The sequence below is a fragment of the Dama dama genome, chromosome 27 (genome assembly GCF_033118175.1).
Source record: "Dama dama isolate Ldn47 chromosome 27, ASM3311817v1, whole genome shotgun sequence".
Classification (NCBI taxonomy): domain Eukaryota; kingdom Metazoa; phylum Chordata; class Mammalia; order Artiodactyla; family Cervidae; genus Dama; species Dama dama.
In genome coordinates this window covers 19161161-19184926 of record NC_083707.1, presented here as the reverse complement: position 1 = coordinate 19184926, position 23766 = coordinate 19161161, and positions in this window count along the sequence as shown.

Sequence of the window (23766 nt, the reverse complement as noted above, 5' to 3'; positions counted from 1 at the left end):
CAGTCTTTATAAGGCAACTTTCTTGTTTTACATTTTATTCTCTTTTTGCCATATTTGCATGTCTATTCTGTCCTCTTTAACTGGCTCTGACTTTCATGTCAAATACTACATATGTATATATGTTATATATAATATATATTATATAATAGAAATATAATACATTCTATACATTATATTTTATACAATATATATTATACGCACAAATTATGTGCTGCTGCTGCTGCTAAGTTGCTCCAGTCATATCTGACTCTGTGCGACCCCATAGACTACAGCCCACCAGGCTCTGCCATCCCTGGGATTCTCCAGGCAAGAATACTGGAGTGGGTTGCCATTGCCTTCTCCGCATAAATTATGTACATGATAAATAATACACATATACTGAACAATATATATGTTATATGTATATTATGTATATAACATACATAATATATTATGATATAATATTATTACATATATTATACATATCCATATATTACATATATTATGATATACATTATATATTATATACATATATAATATTTGACATGAAAATCAGAGCCAATTAAAGGGGACAGAATAGACATGCAAACTGTTAAAAAGAGAATAAAAAAGTAAAACAAGAAAGTTGTCTCATAAAGACTGATTGCTTCCCTCTTAGCTCAGTTGGTAAAGACTCTGCCTGTAATGCAGGAGATCCAGGTTCGATTCCTGGGTAAGGAAGATCCCCTGGAGAAGGAAATGGCAGCCCACTCTAGTATTCTTGTCTGATGAATTCCCATGGACAGAGAAGCCTGACAGGCTATAGTTCATGGGGTTGCAAGAGTTGTACACGACTTAGTGACTAAAGCATCACCACCATATATATACATCTTCTAAAATACATAGTAATTCATTATATATATATATAAATTTAATAAATATATTTAACAGTTTTATATGTGTATTTAATTTATAAACATTTCATTGAGTCATGTTAATAGAATTATACCTATTACTCTTTTTCATGTAACATTTTTCAAATTCTACCTAGATTACCAAATACACTTCTGGGATTTTAATTTTCAATGTTTTTAATCTATGATAATATGGGCAGAATTGTGTTCCTCCAAAATTCACATTTTGAAATCTCAGCCCCCCAATGGGAATTTTTAAATCTAATTGTGAGATATGAATAACCCATACTTAGAGAGAGAGATAATTATGCTAAAATGAGGCCCTTAGGGCAATGACCTAATCGAGTATGACTGGTGACCTTATAAGAAGAGGAGGAGATGCAAGCAAAGACACAGCATAGACAAAGAGGAAAAGGTCATGAAAAGAAGCACCAAAAGGGTGGCCATCTTTAATGCAAGAAGAGGGCCCTTAGGAAAAATCAATTCTACTTGTACTTTGGACCCCAGCATTAACTGAAAAAATAAAATTCTGTTATTTAAATCATCAAATCTGTGGTATCTTATTATGGCAAACTAATACATATGGAACTTTATTAGATAGAGAGAGAGAGAGAAAGAGAGAGAGAGGTAACTAGGTAAATAGGTGAATAGACAGATTCTACACACACATGCACACACACACACACACATCTATTGTCACTCATATCTCCTGCTTTAATAATGATATCTTCAATTGTAATCACTTCTCAGCAACTACAAAGAGTGTTTTAACAAATAAATTATATATAGATCCTGTGCAAGAGATTCTCTAGAACACATATCCATGAAGTGGAAAGCAGAACAATAGGGCATACACAGTCTATATTTCACTAAGTTCCACTGGCTTGCTCATTTAACTGAAAGCATCATGTTACCCTCTGACCAGGAGCACATGAGATTTCCTTTCTCTCCATAATTTAGCTAAATTAGTATCATTTGGGAGCCCAGTTTAGCAAAATCAGAAGGGTATCAAACTGGATCTTACTGTTTTACAATGTGTGTTTCTTTGATTAGTAGTGGGATGGCTTATATTCTTTACTACTTTTGACCTCTCTGTTGGTAAGTACTTATTCAAATAATTTGTAATTTTTGTTTTTTTTTCTCTTTTTGTAGCTACTCATTGTATTTTTTAAAATATGACTTTTTTGCTGATTTTCATCATTAGAAGTATCTTCTTTCATCCAATCAGTTTTCTGTTGACTCAGTAAAATCCATTATATATAATCCAGTTAAATACACTGAATGTTTCCCTCACGGTTCATAATTGATTTATATTCTTATCTATCTCCAAATCATGAAGATACTCTGCATTTTTTTTTCTGTTGTAATTTGAATTTTAACTTTTACCTCTAGGACTTAATTAAACTGGATTTGACCTTGAAAAATGAAAAAGCAGAAATCTACATTTATCTTTCTGCATACACTAAAACAACTATTTCCAACAACATCAATTAAGCAGTCAACTTACACACACTCACACACACACACACACACACACACACACACACACACACACCCCACACACACTTTCCTTTCAGTTCCATTGCCTAGGAATCATTTCTATACTGTGTTTGTTAATATGGCTTTGTATTATTATCTTAATAGGATAGAATAAAGTCTATATTTTTTTCTGTTCTATTTCAAAATTGACTTAGCTATTCATAGACTTAGTCTTTCACATAAAATTTAGTATACGTTTCTCAAATTCTTCAAAAAAGCAATTGTAATTTCTTTTGAGAAGCATTAAATTTATGCATTAATATCTTTATAATCTTAAGTCATTCAATGAACATCTTATATATCTGCATTTATTCATGGGTTTTACATCTTTCAATATATTTTAATATGTTCTCCATAAAGTCTATGCATTATTTGTTAACTTAATTTTCAGAAACTTTATTTTTTATTATATTATCTAGTTGGCTATTCATATAGAAATGTCTTATAGACTTGCAAATTGATCTTGTAGCCAACTACCTTAATAAAAATCTTGATTTAGCTCTAATAGGTTTTTCAATAAATACATATATTTTTTCACCATTTAAAAAGATTTGAAATTTATCCATTTCATATATTCATATACATATATATATGAATATGTGTGTGCATGTGTGTGTGTGACTCAGTCACATTTGACACTTTGTGACCCCATGGACTGTAGCCCTCCAGGCTTCTCTGTGGGATTTTCCAGGTAAAAATACTGGAATGGGTTGCCATTTCCTGTAGCAGGAGATCTTCCAGACCCAGGGATCAAACTCATGTCTCTGTGTCTCATGCATTGATAGGCTGATTCTTTACCACTGTACCACCTATATATCTACACAGAAATATATAAATAGATAACTGTATATATCCATTATAATGAGAAAGAAGAAATATTTATATATATACATATGTATATATGGAGAAGGAAATGGCAACCCACTCCAGTATTCTTGCCTGGAGAATTCATGGATGGAGGAGCCTGGTGAGCTGTAGTCCATGAGGTCGCGAAGTGTCAGACACGACTGAGCAACTAACACACACACACACACACACACACATATATATATGTATTTGTAAGTGCAGAGATAGATTTAAATATATATGTAAATATATATAAATAAATAAAATACATATCTATTATACATCTATTGATAGAGATAAACAGAATTAGATATATTGTCTTTTGAGTGCCATATTGATTTCTGTCAGATTTTTTCACAACTGTGGGTTTTCTTTGACCTTTAACACATGCCTACTAAACAAAATTAAAGAAAAAGGTCAACATTCATAGTTTTACTCTCTCCAGTAAGAATGGAGAGAGCTTCCACAATCCCTGCCTTCCTATAAAGTCACCAATAATGTTTGAAGTCTATACATAAGTCTATCTGGAACTATGTTATGAGAACATTCTACTAATAAAATTACTGAAGAAGACTGGCCATGAAATAGATACTTCAATGTCAATAGCATAAAGTTCCCCATAGTGTGGTTCTTCACTTCCTGCCTGATATAACAATAAATTGTAGAGATATTGTAAGTAGGTATTGTCATTTTAATTTTATTTGCTTAATTTTAAAGATCAATTTATGATCCTCCAAAAGTTTTGAAAGAAGATAAACTATGAATCTATTTTGTTTCAAGATATAGAAGCTTTGTATAAAATTGCAATAACTTTCCATATATCGTAGACTTTGAAAATTTTTATTGCCGACTTTGAAAATTATTATTGCCAAATACCTGACATACCACTTGAGAAAATAAAATATCAACGAAGACACTCAAAGTGTCTCCATCTGAGTTTTCAGCATATTACCTTCATTCTATGTGATGCCAGTGTGTTTGAGTCTAGTTGAAAATCAATTTGTGCTAATGCAAGAAAATGTGCTAAAAAAATTTCACCTTTTAACCTAGGCATTAGTCTAGATTACAAAAAAAAAAAGCAAACAACAAACACAAATCATACTTTACTAATTGCGAGTATGTGGGTTAGAAAAGAAATAACTGAACACAGTTGATTCTAGACAGAATGCTAACTCTTATATGGAGTCAAGGAGGTAAGAGAGAGAAAAAAAAAAAAAAAAGATGCGTTAATGTGGAAGAGGCCAGGAACTAAGAGCCAGTGAGTGAAGTGAAAGTTGCTGAGTCATATCTGACTCTGCGACCATGGACTATACACTCCATGGAATTCTCCAGGCCAGGATACTGGAGTGGGTAGTGTTTCCCTTCTCCAGAGGATCTTCCCAATCCAGGGGTCAAACCCAGGTCTCCTGCACTGTAGGCGGAGGCCTTACCAGCTGAGCCACAAGGGAAGCCCAGTGACTACTCCCGAAATAAGTGTTTTACCTTGACTGATCACTTTATGAGAAGGGCTTGCACAGAACATGAGTAAACAGAGGAATTGGAATTAAAAGAAATGCAGGAGCAGAGAGAAGGAAGAAAGGGCTTTGACCTTTGGCACAAGCAGCCTGTGAAAGAAAACAAGGACTTGAGTTTTGGTGGCAGAATGTATTCTGAGTCAGATTAGATCCTGGGGCAAAGGAGTCGATAGCTGATATAGAGGCCACATTACCAAGAAACTGGCTGTCTCAGTATTTATAGGACTACAACCTTAAATGGAAAAATCTTGGCTAGTATCTGACCTCTCATTCTTTACATAGGGACCGTGTATATTTAATTGTTCTGGGGAAAGTTGCATTTCATTTACATATTAGTATTAATAAAAAAATAAGTAAGTGTAGTAACAATTAGAAGAAGATAGACACACTTCCCAGGTGGTGCTAGTGGTAAAAAATCCATCTGCCAATGCAGGAGATGCAGGAGATAGAGATATGATCCACCCCTGGGCTGGGAAGATCCTCTGGAGGAGGGCATGGAAATTCACTCCAGTATTCTTGCCTGGATAATCTCATGAACAGAGGAACCTGGTGGCCTGCAGTAAACAGGGTCACAAAGAGTCAGACATGACTGAAGTGATTTAGCACATGTATGCATATAGTAAGACAAGAAAAATGCAGGAAAATTTAGTAGAAAATATAGTCCCGATGTGTCTGTAAACTATAGAAGATAGATGTAAGAAAGGAAAACACACTAAAAAGAGACTGTAAAGTGAGTAAGAAAAAAATGAGAGATGTTTAGGGTAGTAAACACTATCCATAATGCACCCATAAAACAATATGTGAGTAAGAATACCTAAGTGAAACCAAAACAATAAAATACAATATAATACTTAAGCATTTTTTATTCAAGAAAATGTTCAGGAGAGGAAAGAAGCCTTACATCTATAAATAGAATATATATATATAAGTAAAACATATACATATATATGTGTGTGTGTATATATATATAATGTATATGTATATTATATATATGTATATATGTATATGTATAATGTATAATATATATACATGTATATATAATGTATATGTATATTATATATGTGTATATATGTATATATATATTATATATGTGTAATGTATAATATATATATGTGTGTATATATATATAATGTATGTATATATATATATATATATATATATATAATTATTAAAACTTTAAAGATAAGTAACCCATTCTTTGAGAGGCGAGACATAGTAAAAGAAAAAGATCAGGGGCCTCCCAAGGAAAATAATTATAATTGTGCCTGACTTCTCTCCAGTGACAGTCAGGGCAGAAAGCAGTAAAGAGTATCTATAAGTTACTCTAGAGGGATAAAGTGAAGTCCAAAATCGTTGTAGCCCAATGAGCTCTTTCTCAGTAATAAAGACTTGAACATGAAAAATCTGAGCAGATAGGGCTCAGATGAGTTTTGGAAAGTTTTGGAAAGTGAAAGCAAAAGGACTGGCAGATTAAAACAAAAACTTACATGGGAAACATGGGGACAGAATGGAATATAAATGTCAGTGATCTGCAAGCGTAGAAATGAAACAACTAACAAAATGGGTAGGGTTTGGAAGATGAAAGTAGAATAAGCTTTCTGTTGCCCTATTTATAATAGCTGGCAATCAAAGTGAAAGTCGCTGTCATGTCTGACTATTTGCGACCCCATGAACTATAGAGTCCATGGAATTCTCTAGGCCAGAATACTGGAGTCGGTAGCCTATCCCTTCTCTAGCAGATCTTGCTGACCCAGGAATCCACTTTGGGTCTCCTGTTTTGCAGGTGGATTCTTTAACAACTGAACTATCAGGTAATGTACCACCAGACTCCCCTGTCGATCACTAACTCCTGGAGCCTGCCCAAACTCAGGTCCATCAAGTTGGTGATGCCATACAAAAGTCATATCCTCTGTTGTCACCTTCTCCTCCTGCCTTCAATCTTTCCCATATCAGGGTCTTTTCAAATGAGTCAGTTCTTTGCATCAGGTGGCCAAAGTATTGGAGTTTCAGATTCAACATCAGTCCTTCCAATGAACATTCAGGACTGATCACCTTTAGGATGGACTTTCTTTGCAGTGCAAGGGACTCTCAAGAGTCTTCTCCAACACTACAGTTCAAAAGCATCAATTCTTCGATGCTCATTTTTTTTACAGTCCAACTCTCACATCCATACATGACTGCTGGAAAAACCATAGCTTTGACAAGATGAACCTTTATTGGCAAAGTAATGTCTCTGCTTTTTAATATGCTGTCTACGTTAGTTGACAGAGACCACCAAAAACTGATATCGTTAAATAGTAGATTTTAAAGCAGATTTTTAAATGTAAAGATAAAATGTAAGAAAATTACTTTATTCTGCAAAATTAAGTGGAGGAGAGAATGGGAGATGGGAAAAGAGGATAAAACACGCAATAGTGAAATTTTTATGTGCTAATATCAGTAACTTTTTAAAAAAGAAATAAACAGCCACTTTTAGAATATACGTATCTTTTTTATTTTGTGTTTTACATGAAGTACCAGAACTCAGTGCTGCCTGCATATTAGAATCAAGTGGGAGGATTTTAAAGAACATTAATGCCTGGTTTCCAATGCTACAGAGGTTTTGATTGATATAACACTACATCATGATAAAATAAAAATAAATAAATAAATAAATAAATAATCCAGATAGAATAAATTCTTGTGTTTTAAAAATATAATTTTATTTCCTTTAGAAAAAAACTTTTATAAAAATGTTGCAATTATTTCAGGATAGAGTATATTTTAAACAATATAAAAAACATAGGACAATCCAAAAAGGAGAGATTGATCATTTTACTTATATTAAGATTTTAAAGGTTTTTTTTATAGATAGTAATAAAAATTAATAAAATATCTAAAAATAAAAGATGCAGATTTTATCTCTGCTATAATCCAATTGTTTAAATTATATACACATATGCCTATACACATAATGGAGGAAATCAATACCTAAATTACTTCAGTGTTGAGTTTCAGGTGATAATCTTTCTATTTTTCTTGGCTATTCTTTTTATTCTCTATTTTTTAACTATTATCTTTTTCTGCAAATTTCTATATAATGATTCTGTGTCCAAACAATTCTCATAAAACTATGGACATTTGAAAATATGAGTAATCCAGATGCAGTGAAGCAATTCCTCTTGGCTCCATCCACTCAAAGTCATGTCATATGATTAGGTAAACCCAGATTCTGCATTGATACAGCAGATATCCATGAATTTAAGGCTGTGTTCTGCTAAGTGGGCAGTAAATTGTTATGTAGAAGACAGCCTGAAAGGAAGTGTGTTCCACTAGATGGAATTAAACACTATAATGACAGGAACATGAATTATGTTCATAATGTAGTAACTTACTTTCTGTTCAACTTTGAAAAAGTAATTTAACTTATGTGTTTCAGTTCCCATTAAATTGATGGTAATAATCTTTCTTTGTTAACAAAGTGCTTTGAAATCACTGTGTGACAAGTAATATATTACCAGAAAGTATTCTTATTTCATTCTGCATTGTAACCTCTCAGGAAAAGGATCTATGCATCATTGTGAGTATTTCAATGTACAATGTTGAGGAAAAAAAATGAGGGTATGATTGAGAATGATATGGAAAATACTGTAATGCTCTTCTGTAAGTCAGTGTTATGAACTCACCTTGAATGTTGAATTGACTAATAGTATATTTATATCAATGGAATGACAAATGTCGGGAAGTTTCAGTGAAAGCACACTGGCACCCTATTTGTGAAAGATGCAGGGGAAAAATAGAGGTTAATAGAACTTACTACACAAAAATAAGACTATATTTCAAAATAGGTAAAAGAATTTCAAGACAATCATATAAGTAAGAGATAGAAGGCATTTCTATAAGGATGTGAAGTGTAGTTGAGGAAATTTTCAGTATAAATAAATGGGGTACCATTTTACCAAACTAGTTCTTAGCTTATGGAACGTGTTCAAGAGGTGGCAGAGAGAAAATATAATTTGTAAAGAAAAGTTAAAACATAGCATGTATGTACATTTGTCTGTATGCATATTTGAATTGCTAGTGATACAAGCTTTCCCCTTTGCTATGAATATCAATGAAGAAAAGTCACATTTTTTTTTTTTTTATCAAGTCATTAATTGCATTCGTGTCTTCTTGGTAGAAACTGTCCCTGAACCAGAAAAACCACAAAGCTGATTAGAAACGCATTCATGAATTAATCACATATTTTTATTGCTTCCCTGGGGATTTAAATTTTATAAGGAATAAAATAAAAGTTAGTAAATATTTACATGATAGTAAATATATACATGATAACATAGGACCAACAATACAAGAAAACTCATCTGAAACATATTTGTAAGAGCTAAAATATTGCAAGTATTTTTATGCTCACACATAGTCTCATTTGGAAATCTGAAGATTTACATCTTTTCTTCACTTGGTAAGGAAGTTGCACTTATGACTACAAATCTAAAACATCTATCCTACCACACCTATAAAACAATCAAGAAATAGTATGTCCTTTTTGTTGGATTGTGGGTGACATATAGAGCGACATAGTGTCACAGTGAATTCTGATAGATTTTGTTTTGAACTCAACCCATCACTTGCTATTCTGATAAAATTTCTGATCAATTGTCAGAAGTTTTGTAGACTCTGTTACTTCAGAAATAACATAGAATAAGACACCAAACTTAAAATCTGGTTGGAGAAGTAGATGAGGCAATGTGTATATAAATGGCTGGCAAAGTTTGAAGCATTTATGATCTGTCAATAAGTATTGACTTATCAGCACATCAGAGATTTAACAATCCACCCTTATTTGAGCAATATTCAGCTAACCACAAAAGTCTATAAGTGTCAGATTCCTCATGTGTATCATCAGGCTAAAAATATCAAATTCATACCTTGCTGATATTATCACATATACCTCAAGCATCATCAATAATCTTCATTTCCACCTTTCTTCCCACCCACATTCTTCACTATTTGTACCATTAAAGACAACTGCACCACATTGAACATTTACAGACTGAATTAGTCACCAAGTGTTTAAATGCTCAATCTGCTTTCTTTATTTTAATACCTGATATAACAAGACTTGGCAATTTTATACAAGTAAATTACATGAACCATTTAATGCTGATATAGTCTTTTGTGATCAACTTCTATATAGTAATAAGATATACTGAGCTCTCTGATATAGCTGCCTAGCAATATTATTATTATTATTATTTTACCTTTCTATGGTTGCAAGAAATAAAAATAACATTTTGAGAGATTTTCAGTTTCCTGTTCTGCATGTAAGGAGTTTGAAAATTGCTACTCTGTCAGAGCAAGTAAAAAGCTAAATAAATGGAAAATTTACAACTTTTTCAGTATGCAAAAGAAGAGAGTAGGAAAAAGGACAAACTGCTACCCTAAATATTGGAGAGACAGACAGGCAGATTCAGGTTATCATGACTTACTAGGGCAGAGATTCACAGGGGAAACTGCCATAGGCACCAGTGCCAGAGTTGGAAAGCCTGAACTACAATTGATGAATTTTGTAGATTCACTCTGGGAACAATTAAGAGTTAACAAATTCAGAGGAACTCATTCATGTGGGGAGACCCCTACAATATTTTGAGATTTACCTCTAGGATCTCAATCAGGTTTCTGTAGTGAATAATAGAGAAAATTCCTCAAATGCCTCTGACAGGGGGAGGGGGAAAGGAACCATTTTTAAACACTCTAGAGCATTTCATCCTTCTTAAAAGGGCTGCCCTAAGAGGAAAGTAGCCATCCAGAACCTAAGATGCTGGGACAACATCAGAGCCTAAACGACATGACAGAAGTCAAATACTCAACTCCAGTCAGCTCTGGCCTCCCACATGAGAGAAAGGAAATATTGAACTTGATCCATTCTGTTCTATCTCAGGGGGGAATAAAAACAAAACAAAACTGAGAAACAATTGTGAAACTTTTAGTCCAGCAGCATTGGCTCATTAAAAAACTGAGACCTAACTTAAACACTATAGAATGCCTTCCCTCCGTCCAGACATCACTGTCTCCTTACAATTTATACCCTAACATTTTACCAGGGACAAAATTTTAGACTATAAAGAAGATACCAGGCAAACTAAAAGTTACAACACACAGTTTGAAGAGGCAGAATAGGCATCAGAACCAGATATGGCAGGAATGATGGAACTACCTCATAGGGATGTATGATTAATATGCTAAGGGTTATACCAGATAGAGCAGAGAGCAAGGAAGAATATATGGGTAATGAAAACAGAGAAAAATCCCCTAAAGGACCCAAAATAAATGCTACAGATAAGATAAAAAATAAAACAAGCAACAACAAAAACTATAACAAACCTGATGAATAACTGATGGGCTTGTTAGCCAGAACACAGCTGAAGAAAGAATCTCTGAAATTGAGGAGATCTCAATGGAACCCTTAAAAACAAAAGCAAAAATAACTGGGCCTGAAAGAAAAAAAAGAAAAAGGAAAAAAATATCCAAGGAACATGGACAAATACAAAAGGTGCAATATGTCAATCAGAATACCAAAGGAAGAAAAAGCAGAAAAGAGAAGAAAAAAAAAAAAAATTGAAGCAACAGTGATTGAGAATTTCTCCAAATTAATGTCAGACACCAAACCACAGATCCAAAAAACTTAGAGACAGAGAATCCTAAGCCAGACAAATCCCATGGAAATTATATCCAAGCATATCACTTTCAAATCATACAAATAAAAAGATAAAGAAAAAATCCTGAAAGAAACTGTGGTGGGGGAAGAAAATCCTAATTATAGAGGAACAAAGGTAAGAATTACATTTGACTTCTCCTTTGAAATCGTGTAAGAAAGAAGAGACTGAAATGAAATACTAAAGGTGTTCAGAGGAAAAAAAAAATCAATCTAGAATTCTGACCCCTGTGAAATTATCTTTCAAAAATCAAAGAGAAACAGATTTTCTCGAATAAAACTTAGGGCTTTGTTGTCAGTAGATGTGACTTGCAAGAAATGTTAAAAGAAATTCTTTAGAGAGAAGGAAAGTAATGTCAAAAAAAAAAAAAGATGTATAATTTAAGAGTTGTGAGTTAAGTTTAACTGGGGGCTAAATGAGGACTGCAGTCCAGGAGACAGCACCCAAGATAGCTCTGAGAAACTGCTCCAAAGAGGCAGTAGGAGGAAAGTCAATATATAAGGTTTTGGTGAAGGCAAAGTTCAATATCTTTAAGCACTCATTTTACAAAAGGCTTTTTGCTAGTTGCAAGCAGCTGATGTCACCATGAAGGGAGTTAGTGCTTTTCTAGATATGAGGAGGTGTTAGCATTGAGATTATAAAATCTGTTGCTAAAAAACATCCAACTATCAACAGACCTGCCCCACCAGATTCCTTAGAACACAAAATGCCTCACTCCATCCTGAATGTTTTCACATTTGCCCCATCCATTTGCCATGAACCCCCTCAGGGGATGTTGAAGGTCAACAGCTGCAGAAGTACAAGGTTCAATCTCTGCAGAGGTAAATGGCAAATGCCCTTGTTCAGTCACTGGCAATGCTCTTGGCAAGTGCCAATTTGTAGTTGACAGAAATAAGGGTTAAGAACAAGAATTTGCGCAAAATAAGAAAGTATGCAAAAGGTGAAAGAAGAGATGATAATTTTCCAAAAAGGAATTTTTTATTATTTAAACAGATTATTTATTCAAAATAATAATTCCAGCAATCTTATATGTGTATGATATACATATAATAAGATTATTTTGTCTTCATAAATTATCCATTCTGCTCATGAGGTATTATAATGTTATCTGAAAGTAGATTAATTGTAAAAGTAGATTGCAAACTCTGAGGTAACCACTAAAAAGAAGTAAAGAAAGATATATAAATAATATGTTAAAGGAGAGAAAATGCATTCAACAATGATTAAAACCATAAAAGACAGAAAGGTGTTTAAAAAAAGAAACAAAGAACAATAGAAACAAATAGTAAACAGTAAAAATTATGGTACATATTAATCTAAATATACCAATAATCACTATGAATGTCATTGGCCTAAATACTCCAAGCAAAGACAGATGTTGTAAGAATGGATGATAAAATAAAGCACACCTTAACAAATTTTAAATAATAGAAAACATAGAAAGTCTGCTCTCAGACCACAATGGAATTAATAACAGAATCAATAGCAGAAAGATAAGGAAGATTTCAAAATTAAAAGAAAAAATAATAATAATACTAAATAAATTATGGGTAAAATAAAAAATGAATTCCAAAGGATAATTTGAAACAAATGAAAATGAAATATAACATCAAAATGTATGTGATGCAGTGAAAGCAATGTTTACAGATAAATGTACAGCATGACTGTATAGGTTATAAAAGAAGAAAGATCTAAAGTTAATAATCTCAGTTTCCACTTCAGGAAACTAGAAAAAAGAAGAGCAAATTAAATCTAAAGTAAGCAGAATAAAATAAATAATCATAAATCAATTAGTAGAGAAAAATCAATGAAACTAAAATATGATTCTTTGAAAAGTCAGTAAAAACAAAAAGCTGGGCTAAGAAAAATGAAAACAAGGATATAAATATCTCATATCCAAAGTTAAAATGGAGATATACAGATCCTATGGACATTTAGAAGAGAATAAAGGAGTGCTAGGAGAAACTATGCCCAGAAATTTAATAGCCTAGATGAAATGGAAAGATTCCGTAAAAGACACAATTTGCTAACATGCAGACTAAGAGAAATTGATATTCTGAATAGGTTTATCTTATTAAAGAAATGGAATAAAAACTAAATAACCCCTGAAAGAGAAAGTGTCAGTCCCATATGGGTTCTCTGGTGAATTCTACCATATATGTTACTGTTGTTGCTTTTCATTTGCCAAGTCATGTCTGACTCTTTGAAACCCCATGAGCTGCAGCACTCTAGGCTTCCCTGTCCTTCACTATCTCCTGGAGTTTGTTCAAACTTATGTCTGTTGAGTTAGTGATGCCATCCAACCATCTCATCCTCTGTCATCCCCTTCTTTTCTTGCCCTCAATCTTTCCTAGCATCAGGGTCTCTTCAAAGCAGTTAGCTCTTTGCATCAGGTGGCCAAAGTTTTGGAGCTTCAGCCTCAGCATCAATCTTTCCAATGATATTCACGGCTCGTTTTCTTTAGGATTGACTGGCTTGATCTCCCTGCTGTCCAAGGGACTTTCAAGAGTCTTCTCCAACACCAGAGTTCAAAGCATAAATTCTTAAGTGCTCAGCCTACTTTATGATCCAACTCTCACATCCATACATGACAACTGGAAAAATCATAGATTTGACTATAAGGACCTTTGTTGGCAAAGTGATGTCTCTGCTTTTTGATACACTTTCTAGGTTTGTCATGGCTGTTCTTCCAAGGAGCAAGTGTCTTTTAATTTTGTGGCTGCAGTCACTATCCACAGTGATTTTGGAGCCCTAGAAAGTGAAATCTGATCCTATTTCCACATTTTCCCCATCTATTTGCCATGACGTGATAAGACCGGATACCATGATCTTCATTTTTTGAATGTTGAATTTTAAGCCAGCTTTTTCATTTTCCTCTTTCACCTTCATCAAGAGGCTCTTTAGTTCCTCTTCAATTTCTGCCATTAAGGTGGTATCATCTGCATATCTGAGGTTGCTGCATATCTCAGCAATCTTGAATCCAGCTTGTGATTCATCCATTTTGGGCTTTCGCATGATGTACTCTGCATATAAGTTGAATAAGCAGGGTAACAGTATATAGCCTTGATGTACTCCTCTCCTAGTTTTGAACAAGTCAATTGTTCCATGTGCAGTTCTAATTGTTGCTTCTTGTCCTGCATACAGGTTTCTCAGGAGGCAGATAATGTGGCTTAGTATTCTTATCACATTAAGAATATTCCACGGTTTGTTGTGAGCCACATAGCCAAAGGCTTTAGCACAGTCAATGAAGTAGAAGTAGATGTTTTTATTGGAATGCTTTGCTTTTTCTATGTTCCAGAATATGTTGCCAATTTTATGTTTGGTTCCTCTGCCTTTTTTAAATCCAGCTTGTACATCTGGAAGATCTCAGTTCATGTACTGCTAAAGTCTAACTTGAAGGATTTTGAGCATAATATTGTTAGCATGTGAAATGAGTGCAATTGTATGGTAATTTGAACATTCTTTGACATTGTACTTTGAGATTGGGATGGAAACTGACCTTTTCCAGTCCTTTGGCCACTGCTGAGTTTTCTAAATTTTTTGGCATGATGAGAGCAGCACTTTAAGAGCATCATCTTTTAGGATTTGAAGTAGCTCAGCTGGAATTCAATCACCTCCACTAGCTGTGTTCATAGTGATGCTTCTTAAGGCCCACTTAGCTTCACACTCCAGAATGTCTGGCTGTAGATGAGTGACCCAGTGGTTATCTGGGTTATTAAGAGCTTTTTTGTACCGTTCTTCTGTGTACTTTTACCATCTTTTCTTAATCTCTTCTGCTTCTGTTATGTCCTTGATTTTTGTCCTTTATTGTGCCTATCTTTGCAAGAAATATTTGCTTGATATCTCCAATTATCTTAAAGAGATCTCTAGTCTTTCCCATTCTGTTGTGTCCCTCTATTTCTCTGTATTGTTCACTTAAGAAGACTTGCTCATCTCTCCTTGCTATTCTTTGGAACTATGCATTCAGTTGAGTATATCTTTCCCTTTCTCCTTTGCCTTTCACTTCTCTTCTTTTCTCAGCTATTTGTAAGGCCTCCTCAGACAACCACTTTGACTTCTTGCATTTCATGCTCTTGGGGATGGTTTTGGTCACCACCTCCTATAAAATGTTGTGAATCTCCATCCATAGTTCTTCAGGTACTCTGTCTTCCAGATCTAGTCCCTTGAATCTAGTTGTCACCTCCACTCATATAATCATAAGGAATTTGATTGAGGTCATACCTGAATGGCTTAGCAGGTTTCCCTGCTTTCTTAAATTTGAGCCTGAATTTTGCAATAAGGAATTCATGATCTGAGCCACAGTCAGCTCCCAGTCTTATTTTTGTTGACTATATAGAGCTTCTCCATCTTCTGCTGCAAAGAATATAATAAATCTGATTTCGATATTGACCATCTGGTGATGTCCATGTATAAAGTCATCTCTTGTGTTGTTGGAAGATGGTGTTTGCTATGACTAGTGCATTTTCTTGGCAGAACTCTGTTAGCCTTTGCCTTGCTCATTTTTAATTCCAGGGCCAAACTCCCTGTTATTCCAGATATTGCTTGACTTCCTACTTTTGCATTCCAGTCCCCTATGATGAAAAGGACATCTTTTTTAGGAAGTCTTATACGTCTTCATAGAATCGTTCAACTTCAGCTTCTTCAGCATTAGTAGTTGGGTCATTGACTTGGATTATGAAAATGTTAAATAGTTTGCTTTGGAAATGAATCAAGATCATTCTGTCATTTTTGAGATTACAGTCAAGTACTGCATTTCAGACTCTTTTGCTAACTATGAGAGCTACTACAATTCTTCTAAGGGATTTCATTCCCACAGTGGTAGATGTAATGGTCATCTAAATTAAATTCACACATATCCATCCATTTTAGCTCACTGATTCCTAAAATGTTAATTCTCACTCTGGCCATCTGCTGTCTGACCACATCCAATTTACCTTGATTCATGGACCTAACATCCCAGGGTCCCATGCAATATTATTCTTTACTGCATCACAATTTACTTCACAAGATACAATCACAAGTTGTTTCCACTTTGGCTCAGCCTCTTCATTCTTTCTATAGCCATTTCTTGGCTCTTCCCCAGTAGTATATTTTGGACACCTACTGACCTGGGGGTGGGGGGATTCATCTTGCAGTGTCATATCCTTTTGCCTTTTCATACTGTTCATGGGGTTCTCAAGGCAAGAAAACTGAAGTGGCTTGCCATTCCTTTCTCCAGGGGACAATGTTTTGTCAGGCCCTAACTAACAGGGGCATGCTCTTCAACTATTCAACATAGCTGGATGACATGCCTGGTGCCCTGGCTGTCTCACTGCTCATCCTCATTGAGCATTTAAATCTTCACTGTCCCCTGTGTGTCCGTCAACGTGCTGCCAGGAGTTGAGGCAAGGGCCCTGCTGGAGTGTCTGGGAAGTGGGTCCAGGAAGGCTGGAGTCAACGTTGGGGGATGCCCAGGAGCGGAAGGCACCCTGGCCTCACTGCTGCTGCTGCCATCCTGAAGCTGATCTGCTGCCTAGGAGTCACCGGCTGTTCCAAGAGTCTGTCCACAGTGACTTTTCCAAGAGACGCCGATCTGCCTCTAGGAGTCTCAGGTAGCCCTTTAGCTGATCCATCCCCCAAGAACAGATGGTACTCCAGCCTTTGCACTGCCACTGATCTCCCTGAGGATCTGCCACAATTTCGGGCTCCATGCTAGAAACTGAGGGCTCGCTCTGGTCACTACCCTGCTGCTGCCTCCTTTTTTCCATGTCTGGTTCTGTTTCTTCTTGTCCTGCATACAGGTTTCTCAGGAGACAGGTAAGGGGATCTGGTACTCCCATCTCTTGAATAATTTTCCACAATTTGTTGTGATCCACACCATCAAAGGCTCTAGCATGGTCAATGAAACAGAAGTAAAAAATCATACCATTACTTGTTTGAGTGGCTAAGTCACTATTATCTAGAAAAGATAACCATTTGCTTAGTATATTTGCAGAAACATGTTTCTCTGTTTTTAGATAGAGTGTAAGGTGGAAGAGAATGAAAAGATCTGAGAAGGGATTCAGGAAGATATCAATTAGATGGATGAAAGTTTGTGGGGAAAAGAGAGAGAGGTATTCGGCAATTCAGATTGTACGAAGGCATTCGAGTTACAAAAAGAAAACTGCCAACCCATTTCTGGCTCTAAAAGGCAAATGGAAATGATTCAAATAAATGTGATCATATTTCATTGCATTCAGACACAATAATTATTAAGAGGAAATAACAACCTTGCTTCATGGCTACAGTTATTTTTGATATATCACATCACTCTTTCCAAGAACTTAAAATTTAACTGAATTCACAAGCATGTAAAGAGTAAAGATTAATGAAAGAATTAAAAATGTAAGAGATTTTTACATGTCATAATTAACAACAAATGAACAGTACAGGATACATGTGCTCTGACTTCATTACTTGATGGCAAAAGTCAGGGCAGGCTTCAGGGATGTGACATTCCTTTTGGCTTCTCTTAGAAAGTCAGCAACTGTAGCAGCTAAAAATAAAAGAAGAATAAACAGAAGAAATGTATTTTAAATTAATATTCAAAAGATTTTGAAATATTCAAGTGGAGCTACTGTGAGCATCAGTAATTACACCAAAAAATGAGTAAATGTTATAATTATAACTGCAGTAAAAATTATCCAGCAGTTTCAGGAAGAGTCTCTGCACAGCATATTGATCAGCAGTTATAGGGCTTTTCTTAAGGATGAAAGCAACCTGAAGAGCACATAAATTCAGTTTGTTCACATTGTAGATGTTCCAGTGACTGAGTCCCAAGACCATACAGATAGATAGCTTCAGAAATACTGGCCCATACTGTTTATATCAGATGTAATAATCATATATTAATATATTTCCTGGATTACACCATTGGGAGAAAAACTATTCTCCATAGCTCTTTAAATTTCTCATTTCAATCCGGTTAGCTAAGGATGTTTGGGTTAGAATCACTATTCTCCATTTATTAGCCCCAATACAGTTCTAAAATCATGTTAATCACATTGCAAATATTACATCTAGGATTATAAATTTAGGTTTATAATAGTGATTGGTAGGAAGAAGAATACAACTGTCTGTTACTCTGCCTCTGTTACTTCCACTCTCTGCAATTTGACTCCTCCTGAATCCTGACACTCACTCCAATCTCAAGACCCTGGTCTTAAACACACCTGATCTTAAACACACCTAGGCCACTGGTTGTTTCTGCCTATTCTCCCCACTGGAGTTCTGTCTTTTACAGCTTTCTTTAGAAAGATGATATGGTTTCCATCAGGTTATATCAAAGTCTCCAGCACTGTATTCTGGGTTCGCCCCCATTAGTCACCACAAATGCGACTGGTATTCTTGTAGAGAACTTCAAATCAGATAAAAACCCCCAATTTACTCCCACATCCTCACTTATTGCAACCAGTGCATTCAACTCTCAGTGACCGCCACAAACTACACCTCTGTGACTGCTTCCCTGAGAACCACACGCCAGAGCATCTCAGTCTTCTGAAAAGATACTGGAACCTGTAAATACAACTTCCTCCTCTAATTTGTGCCTGCTACTCAACTAATTTATTGAATTTCAATCCTGTCTGTCCAGTTCAGATTTTATGTTCTTTGGGAAAAGCTGTTTCTTAAGTATGTTTGCAATCCCTATCCTCCCTACCATGCTGCAATGTGTATGCATTTGAATACATATTTATTAAGTGAATAAATTGGGAAATAAGCAGTTGAAATATTGAGTCTCAGGACAGCAAAGAACTCAGAGATCCTTGGAAATTTAAATGTCTTATAATAAATGTTGATGGATTGAGAATATTTGCTTTTTATATTTTACAATTGTTAGACTGATTTAATGCAGCATAACTATAAAATTCACTTATTTTTTGCTGAGATTTTAATGGCGCTTATAATCTAGTGTAAGGAGAGAGAAAATAAACAAGTAAACACTCAAATAAACAAGATGATTTATCATTAATTTTTGCTACATATTTATTATACATGTTATATATCATCAGTTTACTGATGACTTTAAATTATGCAGTAGGATATAAATATGAATCATTTCCCCAACCACTGGTTTGAATGCTGCTCAGCTAAATCTCCTTTTCCTGTCCTTTAATGACATGTTGGGCAGAAACCATAACTTTCCAGTTGATCTTGCTATAAAAACTCAAACTATTTTAAAACTTTAATCTTAAACTCAATTTGCACCCCATTTCCTTCCCTCTCCCCAGTAGAGTCTTCAGCTGGGGACCTGGCTGAAAAGAGTAAGGAGACATGTGTATAGTACAGTTTGGCTCTTACAGTTCTCAGCCTATTCTGCCGCTGAGGTCCCTTCAACAAAGGGAGCAATCTCCTTAGATGGGATTTACTTGAAACCTGAATACCTTTTCAAGAATACATTAGCCTCAGTGAAAATTTCTCATTCTTTAGGCCCACTCTCTCACCTGTCCTGCATTTCTTTCCAATTCTTCACTCTGTTCAGTTAGGCACAGGGACAACTCTTAAGTCTGTTGCTGATGCTTTCACAAAACAAACTGCATGGCTACTATTATTTAGGAGACCTTGCAGTCTCCTTGGTTTCTGGGAGGGAAAAGAAATAAACCAGGCCAATCTTCCACTTTGAACATGGCACTTTTCTTTTTTTTTTTTTTTTTTTTGGCACTTTTCTTAAGACCAAACATCTTCATGATTTTCCTTCAAATCTGCCCTTTCTCTAATATATCACCTCTCTTCTCAGTTTCAATCTCATCTACTCATTGTATGCAGGGAAAAACAGAATCTTGCTCTGTGAGCATGTTAAATATTTCCATCTTGTACTCCATCCATAGTCTTTCCAAGCTGGAACTCCCATGGTCTGCTTGAAAATGCTTTTTTTTTTTTTTTTGAGCTTTGGACTCTAGTTCTCGATGGTTAAACACCAGGAAATGTCCAAATTATCACATCTATTTTTCTTTCTCCATCTTCTTTCCTTGTGAAGTTAGCAACATTTACATTTCTTTTCAGTGTTCTATTTGCTTGGTTGTCACCATGGTAACAATAATCCAAGACAAAATGATACCAATACATGCAGACAAGGAATAGAGAATGATCCAAGATCATGACAGCACGAAGGCATCTCTAGAAGGATTCTCATCCCTACCTCCCACTAACCCGTAGTCCCATGGAGGCTTGCTTCTGTGAATAAGCAGCCTGATTGGGAGTAAGGATCCTGCTGGGTGTTTAGAGAAACTTTCTATTTTATCTGATATTTGTAGCTTTGGAGATGATAGCTGTCCAACATCCTACCTCATAACAGATCCAAGTAACTGATAAGATACTGAGTCATCACAAAGCTGAACAGGTTGAATCCTGTCCTAGACAGACTGTCTGGCTGTGATCCATCCTCTGCTTGTGGGCTGCTTCACGTCATCTCGTGCACCTGAACCCATTGCTTGAATCAAATTCACTATTGGTTTAGCAATACCCTGTTCCTGGCGAGTGAGTAAAAAACGATGAATTTTTCAACGGTGGCAACAGTGCAATTTTCAGTGCTAAACTAATGCTACTTCAGCCAAGGAAGGGATGAGTTCTTTTGCTGTTTGCTAGAAGTAAGACAAGCAGTGAAACAAGTTTGTTTCTCTTACATGTTTCCCAAGCCCCCACCCCAATCTTATTTTTACAAGACCATTTTTGAGATATGTGACATAATGTCTACCAACAGTAAACAGTAAAAATGAAATGTTAGTTACATATATGTTAGTTACCTGTCAGAATTACCCAAGGTGTAAAAACTGTTTCTCCTCACCTTCATGAGCAGTTAAAGTAAAAACAAGTGTTTGCCTAACTTTCAAGATAATAACAATTTTGTAGACAAGCACTGAATATTTTGCATTTTGGGAAGCTATTAAGTAACTTATGCAACTAAAGTTAAAGTTGTCATCCAAAAAACAACGGAAGGACACAATAGAATGGCCGATTATTTTCCTATGGGCATTTGAAAATAAGATATCTGAATGAAAGAAGTACTTCCAAGTAATGTTTTCAAAGGCAGTTTCAGTAACCAGTACATATTTGAAATTGTGTTTTATTTAATGCACATCTATATGTTTTTACTTATGTGTCCATGGTTACTTGGAGTAAAGATTTATAAGTTTGAAATCATTCAGTCTTTTTATCACACACATGCATTGGTTGTTTTATTACCATCTTCATTTTACAATAAAGGAAATTGAGGCAATGAGCAGTAGATAGTTGCAAGGGTGTACACAATGTGGAAAGCATGGAGGCTGTACTTGAACACAGACATGCCAGCTCACAAATGCAGGCTCTGAGGTGCTCCATCAGACTAGGAAGAGAGCACACAGTCTGTCCTTGCTGCCTATCAGAGTGTGAGGTGAGCTTGTGGACTCTGATGCCAAACTTGAGTTTCAATTCTGGTTCTATGCCAATCACCATTACCAGTACAGTAGAAGCATTCATGTCCTTGCCTAGATTGCTGCTCTTGACTTTGAGTCTGACTCCCCACTTCCAACCTTCCCTGTGACCCAAAGAGCATCCTTTTAAACTGAAAATTTAATTTTGTAATTTCTCTTAGATAATACTTTTATAACCAATTCTCTCTCTTGCTCTAATTTTACCAGATATCCAGGCTGTCTTGTCTTACTCAACTTTTTAATCTTTCCTAGCAGAACTTGTAATAAAGGTTAATATTTTGGGGTTACCTAGCTTTCTCCCCTGGAACTAGTATATCATGTAGCTCAACTGGTCCCAGTGTACCAGAAAGACAGACTGTGTAAATTTCTTCATGGCTACTTTAGCAAACTTGGGGAGGTGGTGAGGGACAGGGAAGTCTGGCATGCTGCAGTCCATGGGGTCATGAAGAGTCAGACACAACTTGGCAACTGGACAGAAACAACAACATTAGCAGTATGAGAAGAAAGTGTTTCTGTCAGAGAGTATTAACACATGATAAATATTGATTGAATAACTGGATTAACACAGAGGAATTGGTGTTTTGGATATATCTTGAAAAAAATTGAAGCTACATTGAGACTATTTTGATTTGTAGAAGGGGATCGAGTCTTGTCTTAATTGTGCATTGGTGACCGCCAGTATGTGGTATAACTTGGAAGGGTAAAATAAAATACAAAAAAAAATTTTTATACATATTTACCTAAAACAAAAGCTATTAGGAAATAGCCCAAATACTTTAGTGAAGATCACATTGTACCAGAAAAATTTAATTTCTGCCGTTAAAGATTTGAGGTACTGCATTGGAGTCCTTCACTTATATTCTAAAATATAACAAGCCAATGTAGGACAATTTACATCTTTAAGGAACTGCTTAAAGAGCCTCACTTTTCCACTAGAAAGTGATCATTTTACTATGCATTAATAATTATTATAACATACAATTCAAATACCAATTATTAGCATATGTGGAATATGTTATAGTTTACATAGCATTTTCAATCCCATTATCTTATTTCCAATCTCATTTCCTGATTATATTTTTTGCCAAAAAGAACATGTTCTCACTCCAACACTTCAAAATACACATTCTTGTATAGATATACTTGCCTGTAAAACAGCACTCATGTACATAACTACACATCAACACACCCACAAAGATATATACAACCTTAAAGATGATCTATTAATATCAGTAGCCAGCATGGTGGTATTGTAGTCTACATGAATATTGCTTTTGCTTATTGATGGTTCTTGTCCCCATTAAAACTCTTGCAATCTTCTCTTCAATTTCTCTGATATACACACAAATATAATTTTTTGATCCCTGGCAAAATGTTTAAACATTGTTTGTGCTTACATTTTCATTTATCAAACATTTTTAATTGTTGCAATATACTTACTTTTATTAAACAAGTTAGTTGACTATTCTCATAGAAATACTTAAACACACAGCAATGAATTCTTTATATAAAATATAATTAGAAAATAGAAGTCCGTATGCCTTGTGCCACAGAGATACTGATGGGTATTAGCCAGTTAATGCACATCAATCATCATATAACTGCAAACTGAAAGCACAGAATCACAATTTCCTCTAACATTAGACTGAAGAATGTCTTCTCCCAGAGTCTCACCATCACCACAGGCCAATTAAAATGCTTAGAGGTTTCTATATTGAGTAGAAGCAGCGATGGGCCATTCTGCTTGCTTAGTAAAGGGGATGAAGTTGTTCTCAGAGTGCAGCCTTTAGCTCTGAGTAATGCAATGATGATAACTGAGTCCCAGTTACCCTCCTGTTAGGTGAGCAGGGGCCCCCAAGGCCAGTGGACAGTT